At 45.7% G+C, this 16,168-nt stretch overlaps 1 long non-coding RNA gene across 1 annotated transcript; it reads left to right on the top strand.

The window, feature by feature from the left end:
• The first annotated feature begins 6,234 nt into the window (after positions 1-6,234).
• LOC111774283 (uncharacterized) lies at positions 6,235-15,748 on the top strand. Its single transcript, XR_002809208.2, has 4 exons — positions 6,235-6,511; positions 7,553-7,653; positions 13,860-13,991; positions 14,592-15,748. It is a non-coding gene; the product is annotated as an uncharacterized lncRNA (long non-coding RNA).
• The last annotated feature ends 420 nt before the right edge of the window (positions 15,749-16,168 follow it).

Here is a 16,168-nt window from a genome sequence, read left to right as displayed (position 1 = left end):
GATTTTTGAAAAACTGTCATACAGTTTTCCACAATGGCAGCATGATTTTGCATTCCCACCAGAAGTGCACAGGGGTTCCCATGGGTGGGTTCACTTTCTTGATGGTGTCCTTTGAAGCACAAAAGTGATTAATTTCAATGAAGTTCATATTATCCAAGTTCTTTTGCCTTTATCAAGAAATTATTGCCAATTTCTATAAAGAAGTCAACTAAGATTCTGATAGGGATTGTGTTGAAAATCTAGATCATTCGGAGAAGTATTGCCATCTCAACAGTATTATATTCTCTGATCCATGGACATGGGATATTCTTCCTATTATTTAGATCTTCAGTAGTTTTTTTTAGGGTTCGCTCTTTTTTTTCTTGCCTCGATTGGTTAGGGAGAAATAAAGAGCAAGAAAAGGGATGGCATCACTCCAAGGCCTTCACTCATCTTTATTAAAGATCGCCAGTGTCCAAATAGCCAAATCCCCTCCCAACCTCATCCCTTTACTTTTTTCTAAAGATTGGCACCTGAGCTAACAACCGTTGCCAATCTTTTTTTTTTTTTCCGTGCTTTTTCTCCCCAAAGTCCTCCAATACATAGTTATATATTCTAGTTGTGAGTGCCTCTGGTTGTGCTATGTGGGACGCCGCCTCAGCATGGCCCGAGAACTGGTGCCATGTTCATGACCAGGATCCGAACTGGCGAAACCCTGGGCCACCGAAGTGGAGCGCGCGAACTTAACCTCTCGGCCACGGGGCTGGCCCCGTTAATTTTAATCTCCAAAGATGCAAATCAAATTTTGGGCAATAAAAAAAAGTTTAATGGTTATTACTACTAGAAATTAATTTCAGGGAAAATGTGGCTAGAAGAGGATGTTTCTCCACACACCTCAGAATGCTTGCAGTTCTGTAACTGACATCCCTTTGCATGTACCCACATTCAGTAATGACCATCCAATAGCGGTGAGGCATAGTTTGTAAATTTTAAATATATGAAAGTATGTAATCATTTTTCTGTGTCACTATGTGATTATCATAAGCATGCATTTTTTTTTCGGTACAACTTCTTTTCTTTTTTTTCTTCTGTCATTTTACCTTTTGACCCCCTTCAACTATTTCTCCAACCCTCTCACCACCTCTGGCAACTACAAGTCTGTTCTCTGTATCCCTGAGTTTGGTGGCTTTTTTGTTTGTTTGGTTTTTGGGTTATTTTAGACTCCACATATAAAAGAGATCATACAATGTTTGTCTTTCTCTGGCTGACATTTCAGTTAGTGTGCATTTGAGGTGCATTCGTGTTGTCACAAATGGCAAGATTTCCTTCCTTTTTTGACTGAATAATATTCCGTTGTACACGTATACCACAATTTCTTTGTTCATTTATCCATCAAGGGACACTTAGGTTGTTTCCATATCTTGGCTATTGTAACTAAAGGTGCAGTGAACATGGGGCACATGCAGTGAACATATGTCTTTTTGGGTTAGCAGTTTTGCTTTCTTTGGATAAATACACAGAAGTAGAATTGCTGAATCACATGGTAGGTCTATTTTAATTTTTTGATGAGCCTTCATATTCTTTTCCATAGTGGCTGCACCAATTTACATTCCCACTGACAGTACACAAGGGTTCCCTTTTCTCCACATCCTTGCCAACATTAGTTATTTCATCCTTATAGATCTTTATTAATTTTTGATGCTGTTTTGCTGTTTTCAGAGTATTTATTTTCTACTTCTTTTATTAAATTTATTCATATTTTATTCTTTTTGATGCTATTGTAAATAGATTTCTTTGGTTAATTTCATTATCAGATTGTTTATTACAGTATGTAAAATGCAATTTATTTTTATATACTGATCTTGTATCATACAAATGTGCTGTACTCAATTATCAGTTTTAACAGATTTTTAAGTGGATTCCTTAGAGATTTTTATACACAAGATAAGTCATATATGGGGCCAGCCCTGTGACCAAGTGGTTAAGTTTGCCGGCTCTGCTTCGGCAGCCCAGAGTTTCACCAGTTCAGATGCTGGGCACAGACATGCCCCCTGCTCATCAAGCCATGCTGAGGTGGCATCCCACATGCCACAACTAGAGGGACCCACAACTGAAAATATACAACTATGTACCGGGAGGCCTTGGGGAGCAAAAGGAAAAATTTAAATCTTTAAAAAAAAAAGATAAGTCATATGCAAGTGAAGATAGTTTTTACATCTTCCTATCCAATCTGAATGCATTGTATTTCCTTTCCTTGCAAAAGTGTTCTAGCTAAAATCTCCAGTACATTGTCAGATAGAAGTGGCAAGAGCAGATATTCTTGTCTTTTCCTCATGTTTGGGAGAAAGCATCCAGCCTGGGGCTGGCCCAGTGGCACAGAGGTTAAGTTCACACATTCTGCTTTGGCGGCCTGAATGTTGGGAGGCCTGGGGTTCTCTGGTTCAGATCCCAGGTACGGACCTATGCACCACTTATCAAGCCTTGAGTACCAAGCTGGCCTGACGGTCATTGTGCCTGAGAGTGACCAAGGGATTCTGGCACGAAAAAGTGATTTAAATTACTGTGGCACCATCTCCAGATTTCAACCAAGGGCACGGGCAATCTATTCCACAGTGGGGATTTTTATAAGACTAGTGGGGAAGAACAAAGTTGTTTATGATTCACACAAAGGAGTCCATCCCTATCAATGAACCATTTGTCCTAATTTCATAATAAGAGGTGAAGTGTGCTGGGTGGCAAAGCTTGGTCTGAGTCAGGCAGCCTGGTGATGAATCGAGCCCCCTCCTGACTGCCTGTGTAAAGTCACACCCGTCACTCAGCTCCCCTAAGTCTCACTTTCCTCTCTTATCAAATAGGATCATGCTGCTGCTTCCCTGTTAGAAGTCTGTGCAGGTGAAAAGGAATGAGCCAGTCCACCTGTGGTGCTGAGTGCAGTGCCTCACACTTAGTAAGCCTCCCCAAAGTGCCTTTATTATCAGTGTCAGCATTCCTGTCATATCTGATGTATCCTCTTTGCTCCAAGATGGTATAGAACCACTCTGTGCACCCACTTCTTGGGTGCCCTTCCTTCCTTAGGGAAGGCAGGCCCCAGGCTAGCTTTCAGATCTGGCTCATAATAAACTCATCCCAATTTTGATTTATAGGTTGGTTATGGATTATTTTCATTGACAAGATATATGTTTGTATTTTTAAAAATATTTTTTTCATCGTCTGACTGAAATATTGACATTGTGTTTGAGGTAGAGGGAGAGAGAATCAACCAAATTGTTCTGTCTAGTGGGGAAGGCATGAATTGCCGGAAACTAATTATCACAGTGTTTATTCAGTGAAGATTTCAAAGTAAGGGAAAGTAAGCACCCATAAAAGAAATCAAAATAGTCATTACAGGACTCTATTAGAAGCATTAGCTCTGACCCCTAATAACCAAAGGAATCCTGAAGAAAAGGAACAAAGCTGGAGGTACGACACTCCCTGATTTCAAAACATACTACAAAGCCATAGTAACCAAAACAGCATGGTACTGATACAAAAACAGACACATAGACCAATGGATCAGAATGGAGAGCTCAGAAATAAACCCACACATCTATGGACAGCTAATATTCAACAAGGGAGCCAACAGCATACAATGGAGAAAGGAGAGTCTCTTCAATAAATGGTTTTGGGAAAACTGGACAGCCACATGCAAAAGAATGAAGTAGACCATTGTCTTACACCATGCACAAAAATCAACTCAAAATGGATTAAATATTTGAATGTAAGACCTGAAACCATGACACTTCTAGAAGAAAACATAGGCAGTACACTCTTTGACATTGCTCTTAGCAGCATATTTTCAAGTACCATGTCTGACCAGACAAAGGAAACAAAAGAAAAAATGAACAAATGGGACTACATCAAACTAAAAAGCTTCTGCACAGCAAAGGAAACCATCAACAAAACGAACAGACAATCTAACAATTGGGAGAAGATATTTGCAAACCATATATCAGATAAGGGGTTAATATCCAAAATATACAAAGAACTCGTACATCTCAACAACAAAAAACCAACAACCCAATTAAAAAATGGGCAAAAGATCTGAACAGAGATTTCTCCAAAGAAGATATACGGATGGCCAACAGGCATATGAAAAGATGCTCAACATCATTAGCTATCAGGGAAATGCAAATCAAAACTACAGTGAGGGGCTGGTCCCGCGGCCAAGTGGTTAAATTCCCATGCTCCGCTTCAGCGCCCTGGGGTTTCGCTGGTTCCAATCCTGGGCGAGGACATGGCACCACTTGTCAGACAATGCTGAGGTGGCGTCCCACATGCCACAATTCAAAGGACACAACTAAAATATACAACTATGTACTGGGGGGACTTGGGGAGAAAAAGCAGGAAAGAAAAAAACTACAATGAGATATCACCTCACTCCAGTCAGAATGGCTGTAATTAACAAGACAGGAAACAACAAGTGTTGGAGAGGATGTGGAGAGAAGGGAACCCTTGTTCACTGCTGGTGGGAGTGCAAACTGGTGCAGCCACTATGGAAAGGAGTATGGAGAATCCTCAAAAAATTAAGAATAGATCTACCATATGATCCAGCTATCCCACTGCTGGGTATTTATCCAAAGAACTTGAAAACACAAATGCATAAAGATACATGCACCCCTATGTTCATTGTAGCTTCATTCACAATAGCCAAGACTTGGAAGCAACCTAGGTGCCCATCAAGGGACAAATGGATAAAGAAGCTGTGGCATATATACACAGTGGAATACTACTCAGCCATAAGAAATGATGAAATCTGGCTATTTGTGACAACATGGTTGGACCTTGAGGGGCTTATGCTAAGTGAAATAAGTCAGAGGGAGAAAGTTAAATACCATATGGTCTCACTCATAAGTAGAAGATAAAAACGACAAACACATAGAACAGAGATTGGATTGGTGGTTACCATAGGAGAAGTGGGGAGCGGGGAGGGTAAAAGGGGTGATTAGGCACATGTGTGGTGATGGATTATAATTAATTTTGGGGTAGTGAACATGATGTAACCTACACAGAATTCAAAATCAGAGTGATTTCCAGGAAACCAGCTTCTACACTATTATTTCCCAAATAGTTCTTAAAGGGAAGATGAAAAACAGATAATGAAATGGAAATATCTTCTCCATCTCTCAGTGCTTGATGCTGAATACCCACAGAACTTTTCTTCCTGCATTGGATGGGTGACTGAGGGATGATTTCACTGCCCAGCAGTGTGCCCCTCATACTAGTTGAACATACTAGATGAACACTAGTTGCAAGCTGGGCCTTCCTTTCTCTCTTCATCGAGATCACTTGTGGTTCTTTGTCCCTGCCCCTCAGTTTCCATCTGTCCGATGGCCTCCAGGGATCCTTCTGTCCCTGGGCATGGTGGAATTACTGCTGAAGTTCCAGGGGACTTGGGTGGGGCTCTTTGCGATGATATCAAAGGTGAGCATGTCCTCAGGGAATTGGGAGAGGAAATGTTCACATATGGTATCTGTGCAGACTATACGGAGAGGATGCCTGTCAATGAATGTGACCGTCTAGTATCATAGACTCAACAAGTGATATGATTATTAGATGCAGCCCAGTTTTCTGATGTCTCATTATAGATGGATTAAATAGTGTAGCCACAAGAAAGGAGTGGATCACGACCACAGAGAGTGATTTAACTATGGGTGAGAAAGAGTCCCTGCTTATATTCTCCATGGGATACAAATAGTTTCATGTCAGAAATGTTTTCTAAAGCTAACCATTCTGTATACCCAGAAGTCATTTTTCTTCTGAAGTGATGGCTTGTTTTTGCTTCCTATGCTCTTTTTCTGAACCTGATTGAAGTTCTAGTAGATGCTCACCTAATGCCCTCCTGGCGTCTGTGCCTGTGTAACTATTAGGTAAAACTATGTCAGACCCAAGTTGTCAGCAAAGATCAACATGGAGAGAGACTAATTAATGCATATGGTGAGGTGAGTTTCAGTTGTGTGTGTTTATAAAGACGGATCCGGGAGTCCCCTCCCAGCACTACCTTTCAATGCTAACGTTCCTGTAGAGGAGGAGTTCTGGCTGGCACTGGGCTCAGACACTAATTTCAGGTAGCTGTGACTCAGGGACGAAGGGGCAAGGTCTGGGATCTGGCAATCCGGCAGCGCTGGGCAGGTGGGTGGGGCAGTTCTCCGCAACTCCCAGAGGCAGCCACTCGTTCAAGCCACCTTGGGATCAGGGGCGCCTCCCCTTAAGTTCCCCAGGTTACTCTGCTGCCCACTCTGTCCCGCTGTGACCGGTAGCGACCACGGGAGTCGTAGGGGGAGAGGGGTGGCCGACAACCCAGGAAACCTAGAAATGCTCAGAGTTCTGGCGGAGTCAGGGTTTGGGGAAGGCGTGTCTGGCCCAACGTGGCCTTCCCTTCCCGCTCCTGCCGTTAACGGTCCTGGGGCTCTGCCGCAGCCCCTGTCACCCTGTGACCTGCACTGGCCGTGGGGGTCGTAGGAAAGACTCAGGGGACACAGGAGCCCTAGGAATGGTGAGTGTGCGGCCCCGGGGTGAGGACGCGGGAGGAGGGGCTGGTGGGAAGCGGCGGGGCGGGCACGGCCTCCCGCGGTACCCTCCGGGGTCTGCGGCCCTGAGTCCGCGGTGGCGCAGCTCGGCCCTCAGGTCCCTCCGGCCGCAGCGTGGGGGCGGGGCCGGCAGCCGGGCCCCGGGCGTCCTGTGGTGCCTGCGCGCGGCGACTTGGGCCCGAGCGTCTCTGGGCCGCTGTGCGCCCGCAGCCCAGCGTGTCCCAGACGGTGCGGGGCCCGCGGGAGGGCCCGCAGGACAGTCGGGTCTCGGTCTCCGGGGTCCGTGCGCGGAGGGGCTGCGGTCTGTGGGTCCCCAGGGCCTCCTTTCTCCTCGGAGGGGACCCGTTTTCTCCTGAGTTTCCTAAACGTTTGGGGAGCAGGGTCTCCAATCCACGACCCTGTCCCCCCAGCTCTTCCAGGACCGACAATAAATCCCTAAATTTCCAGATCCCTCCTCACGTTCCCGAACGCCAACTTCCCGTCTCCGATTCACAGCATAATTATCAACCACAAACAGACCCGATATTTTAGTTGTTTATCACTTTTCCGTAGTCAGTGGGCGGCTCTTTTAAGAGGGTTTATTCCTCGTTCGTGGATGTTTTTCTTGAGAGAAAGTAGCGCATCCCCCTGGAGGCGCGTGGTGCGAGCTCCTCCCGCCTCTCCTCCAGGCTGCGTCCTGGGCGCCAACGCGCAGCTGGCAGTCCTTTGCTGCAGGTTCCTCTTGAGAAACTTCCGGGCGATCTGTCCTGTCAGCACTGCCCCTCCCTGGGGTTTGTCAAATGAAAATATATGGTCACTTAAATTTCGTCTCAGTTTTCCAATGAATAAAAATTTACTTAATCAATACAGCTTGAAAAACAATATAAAATAGCTCCAAAGAGGGAGAAAAAGGTAAATTTTGGAAAAAATAAAATATTTCAGTTTTTCATTGCATGATTTAAAAACTTTTTTTTCTCCCCTGAGCGTCATAGTAACATTCTGAGGTCTGTTCTTTTATTTTGGGTGAGTTCAATTGGATTTCCAGAGCTTATGTTACCGAACGAGTGGGTTCACCTCCGGGCAAGTTAATTCCGGCTCTCCACCAGAGGTAGTTGTTTCACAAAGTAAGGTAAGTTTGGGGCAAATAGGAGACCATGTGGAATCACTTCCAAAGTCATGGCTTCCCTGAGCAAAGGGAAGCAGGGACATTTATTTGGGATGGGGAATGAATATTCAAAAGGGAGAGGTGGGTATTCCATTGCGCAGGCTCAGCTGGAAAAGTGCTTCCCTGTACACTGCAGGCGATGGTAATAAGGCCTAAGGTCCTCCTGGAGAGATCTTATTAAAAATAAGGCAAAGGTCATAGGTGTAGCTCTCATGGTGAGGCTTGGTCTGGTCCAGGGTGGTTGGTGATGGCATCTCCTTAACTTAACAAAAGGAAAAAGAACAATTTGGAACAACAGTTAAAATACCCAAACCCACTCTTGAGTTCCTCGGGGTAACTAATCAGGACACTTAGACATGTAGACCTGAAGTGTTCAAGTAGGATTAATAGTTTAGAAAAAAAATTGCTCGTCACAGAAATAATAATTAATTAACATCTTTTTTTCCAGAATGCAATACATTCTGGTGGGGTTTCTTGTTGAGCCTGCAAATTGCCATACAGTTTTCTTCCCTCATTTTCATATAAAGACTGGTTTGACTATTTTAGCTGGATTGTTCAAACACTGGGTTTGTGTATTTAAAATATGAGTGGTGGTCCAAAAAAACTCGATTGGGAGGAGAACCTGAGAGCAGTGACCCAAGCTAAGGCCCCCCTGGGCCTGCAGAGGGAAGGCCTTGAAGGCCCAGTTGTCCTTCCTGGGGAGCCTCCCCTGCAGGTGTCCTACTGCTCACACCCCCATGGAAGGAGCCTTCATCCTGAGAGGAGCTGCAGAGGCTTCCTGCAGCTGCAGAGAAAGCTGGGGGTGCACGTGCTCCTGGGGTGGGGAGTGACACCCTTTCTGAGGTTATCCCTGTGGTTCCCTTGGGCCTGTTTCTAGACATAATTGGAGTTTTGCATCCACAGTGTAGGTGCACTCAGAGAGTAGCTCGTTTACACTGAGAAAGTCTGTGAGAGTCAGGAGCTCTGTGTCCTGGGTTAGGGCCCATTCATCTGGGGTCCATTTGGGTCAGAACCTTAAACTGGATCCAGCTGAGTTTCCTCACTGTGAGAATGGAGCCTGAGAGAGGGAGCATGTGCACTGTTCCCTGGGGAGGGGAGGGTGTGTGGGGCTCCCAGAGCTCCTTCCTGTGGCTGCTCAGGTGCCCTCCCCTCCTTCTCCAGGGACTGACCCCCTCCAGGGCTCTGTCTCCACCAGGAGAGTCAGGAACACGGGACCTTCTGACCGTGGCTTTCTTTCTGTCCTGTGGGAAGCAGGCTGCTCATCTGAGCTGATTCCAGTATTTGTGTTTCTTTCCTTTGGATTCCTTTATCGATGGACTAGTGCGGCCCTTTTGCTCTAGTTTCCCTTAGCACTTGGGCCCTGAGACTGTAAGTTGATGGAGAGATAGGAGGTGAGCAAAGCAAGAAAACTGTGAAATCAAATAGAATTTTTGTTCCTTTTAGGCAAGAGAAACTCAAGATATGAGATAAATGTATTAAGTTTTTGAGCACATTTTTCATTTTTAGACCAATTTTTGTGTGTGCTTGTCCCTTGAGAACATAGAAATTTAAGAGGCTAAAGCAGTTGAATTCCTGTTTTAATTAATGTGAGGGAGAATACTGAAAGCTTATGTAAATCTTTGAAAATCCAATACATTTAAGGGGCTAAAGTCAAGTCCCTCTTGCATTATAACATGCTGCTTATTCCTGAGAACACCCCAGTGTGAGATAGAGGGGAAGGACAAACTAGGATGCCCCATGTCCTTGTAGTTAGAAAGAGATTTCAAAATTTTCACTTTGTGGTTTGCACTTTTGTAACAGTATTTAAGGGAATTAAATCTTAGAATGGTTTCCTATGTACAAAATTTAAAATTAAGTAAAAGACTATTAAATAGTAAAATATAGTTTATGTAAATTTCTATTTTTTAAAATAAATCTGTAAGGTAGTCAAGTCTAACCTAAGAAGACTCACGGCCAACATATCCTGGTCCCCTCCAGCACTGTTACTCCAGCCACCGCCAAATGCAGTTTTGATTATGTTCTGAGCCTGCTGTTAGTGTTTCTTTATATAAAAACAAGTAATCGCAAGTGCATATTTTCCTACCCACATCTGTCCTTGTAAGGAGCAGTCAAACTCCACATTTTTGGGTGACTGCTCACAGCTTAAGCCTCACTCACCCTCTTCCCCTTGTGCCCCCACCTGGACAAGCTGAGGAGAAGCCTGGGTGCTCTCTCCTCTAGAGCAGGCAGGAGATTCCCGCCACCCCAGCCCCTGCCTGTGTGCAGAGCTCTTGCCCCGGCCCCACCCCCAGGCCCAGTGAAGCCCCAGGCCAGGCTCCATTCCTTGCTTTCTGAGCCCAGTCAGAGCTGCTTGAGAGGCCGGCCCTGCCCTCCACTCAGACCTCTATGATGTGAGTCCTAAGCCTTTTCCTCCCCTCTGTGTGTGTGTGTGCGCGCGCGCGTGCCACCCTGGCATCAGTCTCAACAAGGGAACCACCCCTCTGCAGGGACCATAACAGTTGGCGCCCTGAGCAGCATGTCCAGACATGACCCCACCCGTGGGTCTGTCTTCTCTTGCTCTGACTTGCTCCCCTGCTCTGCTGCCTGGTGGCGGCATGTGCTGTGGGCTCCTGTTTGCTGGGGAGCTCGTGCTGGGAGCTGTGCTGCCCCGTGTTGCATTGTTGACCCACCAACCTCAGTTCTAGGTTCAGCTGAGCAGAGCTGGCAATCTTGAGACTTTATAGGCATTTCAGAGCAGGGCTACAGGATTGGGGCCTCCTTACATGAGTCCTGGGTCAATGTCTTTGTCAGGATTTATCTGTGTGTTAGAGTGAAGCTGTGACAGAGGCTGGATTGGCCCTGACATACCCCAGGGATTGGGATGACACAAGAGGACTATACCCTGTGTAAGAGGTGAGTCCATCACTGGTCACTCCTGAAACAGCTGTCATTTAAAAAGACAAAGAGACGAGAGGGAAAGGGCAGCCAGTAGATGGCCGGTGGAGTCCACGCCCTAATACCAGAGGACTTCCCAGGACCCTTAAGTACCTCGGCTGCTGCCTCTGCCTCTACTGCCACAAAGATCCTGACCCTGGGGTTCTAGGGGACAACACCCATGGCACCCCTGTGGCACAGGAAAGGGATTAGTTCAAACCTGACTTGAGTCCAGGGACCTTAAACTCACTAAAGCACCCAGTTGTCATCGGGGAGGCTCCTAACCCTGGTGGCACTGTTTTGAGGCTCTTGGGAAGAAAAACATATAAATACCAGGGTAGAAAGGACACCCTTTCCCCTGAAGTATATCCACTGACCAAAAAAACAAAACAGGGAAGGACAAGATAGAGGGAACAAAAGAAAAAAATACTGAAAGAAAGGTCCACAGTTTGACCCAATTAGAAATCCAAATATACTAAAAATTTATGTAGCAGAACAGATAGAGGTACACTGCTTGGCTTCTGGGCCTCTACAACACAGGGTCTGAATTAATTTTGCTCTCTGATGTAATGCACGAATTCAGAAATCTTCAAGCAGTTAATCAACACTAGGTCTGAAATTACAGTTATACCTGGGGTCCCACTAAATTTAAGCAAGGTGTCCCTGATGATCTTCAGGGCATTAATGAATATAATATAGGAGACAAATAGGACAAATGTTTCTCCTTAACCTTCAGAACTATGGTCTTAACCTAAATTCTCCATAGTCATAGCATCCGTGGTCCTAAAGTATCCAATGATGAGCTAGAAAGTTCGAACCAATGATCAAGAATTAAAATTAATGGGCCAGCTCGGTGGGAGTGGTTAGGTTCACAGACTCCACTTCAGCGGCCCAGAATTTGCTGGTTTGGATCCCAGGCACAGACCTAGCACTGCTCATCCAGCCATGCTGTGGTGGCATCCCACATAAAATAGAAGACGATTGGCCACGGATGTTAGCTCAGAGCCTGCCAATCTTCCTTACACGCACAAAAAGAATTAAAATTAAATCAAGTCTTTGCCACTTACAAATTGGCTTGATAAAATGGAACCCCATGACCTTACCCCACAAATAAAGTAGCTAATATGGCCCAATGTAAATACACAAAGCCTTGAAAAATTACCATATGCAAAACCTGTTTAGTAAAGGGTTCATTATTCCCAGTGCTTCTCCTTTGAATGGTTGAATTTGGTTTCTTCTTAACCTGGAAAGGATGAATGACACTTCACATTGGTTTACTGCAAACTTCAGGCTGTGGTTACAACAAACAGACATCTATACCCTGTCCCCAACATAATAGAAATCACTAACTCCATCCAGTCAGCAACTGGTAAACATTCTGCTGTCACAGATTTGGCTAGGTCTCTCAGCCTTTCAGCCTCTCAGCTGCACTTGGCCTTCCCCTCTGAAGGGACATGGTGCCCCTTTACTGGGTTATCCTCGTGGATCTTCCACAGCTGTGCCCTCCCACAGTCATTGCAGGCGGGGTCTGAACTGCATCCTGGTGTGTCCAAGAACACAGGTACAATGTTACATTAATGACATGTCCTCTGAGGACATTCAGGACTTACAAATATTGAAAAAAGGAGCTCACAAAAACTGGATGGGACATTGCTGCTCATATGATGTGAGGTTCTGACAACTGTTAAATTTCTGGAGATTATTTGATAATCTGAGACCTGCTCCCTCCTGACACTATGAAGAAATAGCTATTGTTCCCCTCATAGCCACAACACCTGCTAGGTTCTTTTGTTGTTCCAGAGGTAACATATTTCTTGTATACAAATTTTAATTGAGCCCTTTTGTGCTGTTACGTGCAAATCTGCCAACTTGAAAGGGTGCCCCCAGCACAAAATGCTGGAGATTCTTCAAATTGTCATACAACCAACACTCCAGTTATTGCCCTCAGAGACTCCTTCACTATAGAGGCCTCAGTGACCATCTGGCATGCCTCCTGGGGTACCCATGATGGCCTTAAGTTGTCCATGGGCTTCTGATGCAAGAATCTGCCCTAAGCCCCATGCTGCATGCCATTAGAGCTGCAATGACCTCTACTTATGAGGCCATCCTGAAAGTAGATGGCCCTGAGCATGGGACCATCTATCCAGCAGTCCATTTTGCCTTGGGACCTGGAAGCAGCACTCCAAGAGCTCAGCATGGCTACAGAGACCCCCTTGAGACATGATGGAGCCAAACGTGGGCCCTCTGGGATATCCTACCTGCAGGAGGGGGTGGTCTTCCCTGTCCTCAGTCTCCTGCCAGGTGCCATGGTGTTGGAGGAGGTCATCCCTTTCCCAGACCCCCAGGCTCCCTGGGGAGCTCCTTAGGGCTCCCTGAGTGAAAAGCAATGGGAGTCCATAGACTTTGGGGATGACATCACCACACTCATAAATGATGGAGCTCAGGCAGAGTTGCTGCCTTTCATGTCTTAATTGGAACATCTCTGTTTTGTTTGTTTGTTTGTTTGTTTTTGAGGAAGATTAGCCCTGAGCTAACTACCGCCAGTCCTCCTCTTTTTGCTGAGGAAGACTGGCCCTGAGCTAAAATCCATGCCCATCTTCCTCTACTTTATACATGGGACACCTACCACAGCATGGCATTTGCCAAACGGTGCCATGTCCACACCCAGGATCTGAAGTGGCAAACCCCGGGCCACAGAGAAGCGGAATGTGCGAACTTAACCGCTGCGCCACCGGGCCGGCCCCTGGGACATCTCTGATGAAGGACTGGACCCAAGGGTCATCACACTGACCATACATCAAGCAGTCATCTTAGCACCGACCAACACTCGTCCCCATCTGCACATGTTCACCACTCTTGGGTGATTCTCAAAGGGTTGCCCCTTTGTGGTAAAAGAATTCCAGGAATGTCTTGCCTTAGTCACCCTCACTAAAAATCAGAGTACAGTATTTGGCATTTTCTTTTTGCTGCTATTCAAACTGAGACAATATATACCACCATTAAACCATGGAGATCCTCCCAATTAAAGCAAGAGGTCTGTTCATCTGCACTGTGGTAACCACCTTGAGTTTATTCTGTAAGTACAGTGATAACTCTGCATGTTCAATGTGATCTCTCAGTGGAAACCCCAAAGAGAACTGTGGATGTTTAGAAGGTAGTCATGCAAGGAATAATTGAGTTGACAGATTGTATCATTTGGAGTAATTTCCTATTTTAGTATGAAAGGAGATATGGGAAATTTTAATGTCTTTTTATAGCAGGAGGAGCTGGAAGCTTTTTGTTCAACAACCTGCAAAGCCCAGGAGCCCATTTCCTGTTCACAGATCTCATTTCCATATGCCTGGACTTCCAGCACATGTTGTGGAAGAGGAGCAAGGAAAGTAACAGCTGTGAGTATATTAAAGAGCAAAAGAAATGCAGTCTTTTCCATTTTTTAGTGCTGAGTTGTGTATTGGAGAGGTTTAGTAGAAAGGGTACCCCAAGAGTGTTCCTTTGGGGTGATGGAGTGTTCTCCATCTTTTAGTGGTGGTGTTACTATACATTTGTGAAAATTCACAACTACATTTAACATAGAATATATATATATATATATTCAAAACAATTAATAGAAAACAAAAATGCTTCCCCGTGCTGGGAAAATGTTAACTTCTCCTGAACCTTGAATTTTACATGTGCAACACCTCTTTCCTCCACCTTGGGATCCCTCTTGGGAAGAATGAAGGACTGGGAAGGAGGATTCAGTCCCCAACAGGCCTTTGTTGCAACCTCATCTTAATTGAGCAAACTCCCCCTACGGCTGCACCTGCCCTCAGCTCAGACTCATAACTAGGAGTGAAGTGAGGGCTCCCGGAATCTGTCTTTGAGTTTAAATCAGGTTCGTGGACAGATCTTTGGAAATACTGTGGTTCTGAAACATGCAGGCATCTCCCACACTTCTCCCCAAGTGGGATCTAATCCATAGGCATCAGCATCATGTCTTTCCATTGCAGTCCTGAGTCCATTTCCAGCCGTATGTTTCCCAGCTCAAGGCAACCCTGTGCCTGCCTCCCGGCAACTTCTTTGGAAATCCACGACTGTCCCTTCTGAAAATTTCTCTGCAGCACAGCAGGGGGCTGTGAGGTGAGAGGGTGGAAGAAGCAGTGGCATAAATCATGTCACGAGCACGTGCCCCTGAGCTCCAACAATCCCTTAATTATTTTCTCTACTTGCTTACTTACAAAAGACCTAGAAATTGACCAATTTTGGGGAAACAATGGCTCTAGCATCTGACCAAATCACAGGCACTCCATGGTGTCTCCCTCCCCAGACTCCGACAGCACAGAGGCTTCAGCAGCCTCCTCTCTTGCCTCCCAGAGGCTCTCAGACACCCCTGATGGCCATAAATTGCCCGGGACATTCTGGTGCATGAAAGTTTTCTCAGTCTGGTGCTAAACACATTTAGAGCAGCCACTGCTGGCGACAGACGCAGGCTTTCTGGAAATGGAAGCTCTCACGGACCCCGAGCTGATGACCCAGTGCAGACAGCTTTCCGCTTTCCCTTGGGTTGTGAAAGGAGCACCCATCGGTCTTGCTTCACCACACAGGCCTCCTCATTGCAAAGATATTGGTACCCACAGGATAGAGGCAAAAATGGGACCTCCAGTGTCCCCCACCTGCAGGAGGAAGTGTGTTCCCCTGTCCTCTGAGTGATGCGATCGTCTTGGAGGAATCACCCCTTTTCTAGACACACTGGACACTTGGGGAGTTCCTTGGGATCACATGAGTGACCAGGAGAGTTCATATACTTTATGGACCGTGTGCCACCAATGGAGTCCACTGGAGAGATGCTGTCTTCTGTCTCCAGATCCAACAGGCCACCCGTGAAAGAAGACAGCACCCACGCATCAGCTCAGTGAGTCAGATTCTGCCATCATGCCAGAGCTACAGGATGCCCTGGCCAACAGTCACATCTATATAGATCCTGTGGCCATTGCCAATGATCTTACAATCTGGTCCCACCAATAGCTACAAGAACTCCTTATCCAAGGTGGCCCCCTTTGGGATAAACACTTTTAGGAATATCTTGCCTCACGATTACCCAAGTATAAATCATTGTTACTCTTAATTTTTTGCATATTAAACCTCAATCTGCAAAGGCTCATTTCAATGTTGAGAGTGATAAATTGAGTCAAATTTCTGAGACTCATACTGACACCTCAAATCTTATGGTATTAACTGTGGCCCTGTGGGCCCGTGTAATATGAACTCACTGAGGGGCCTCTGTCCCAAATGTCAAGGCAGAATGCAAAAGAATTCCTTCCTCCTCTGTCATGGCTAATTTAGTGACTGACCAATGCACCTGATATGAAAACACATGCCTCTGGTAATACAGGCAATGCAATTTATTTCCAGGATGGGGAAGGGGTCCCTACAGCTGATGGCAAATAGAATTTATAGGGCCCCTCACCCTCTCTGCTGGGTTTCCTGCTATGATTGGACCATGTTAGATACTCATATAAACAAATTACTTACTTATCCTATCAGTCATGTCTCTGCTGAAGCCAAAATGCAGGACTTCCCACGATAT

The sequence above is a fragment of the Equus caballus genome, chromosome 7, assembly GCF_041296265.1.
Source record: "Equus caballus isolate H_3958 breed thoroughbred chromosome 7, TB-T2T, whole genome shotgun sequence".
Lineage (NCBI taxonomy): Eukaryota > Metazoa > Chordata > Mammalia > Perissodactyla > Equidae > Equus > Equus caballus.
Note: the sequence above shows the minus strand (reverse complement) of the source record. Positions and strands in the feature narration are given on the sequence as shown.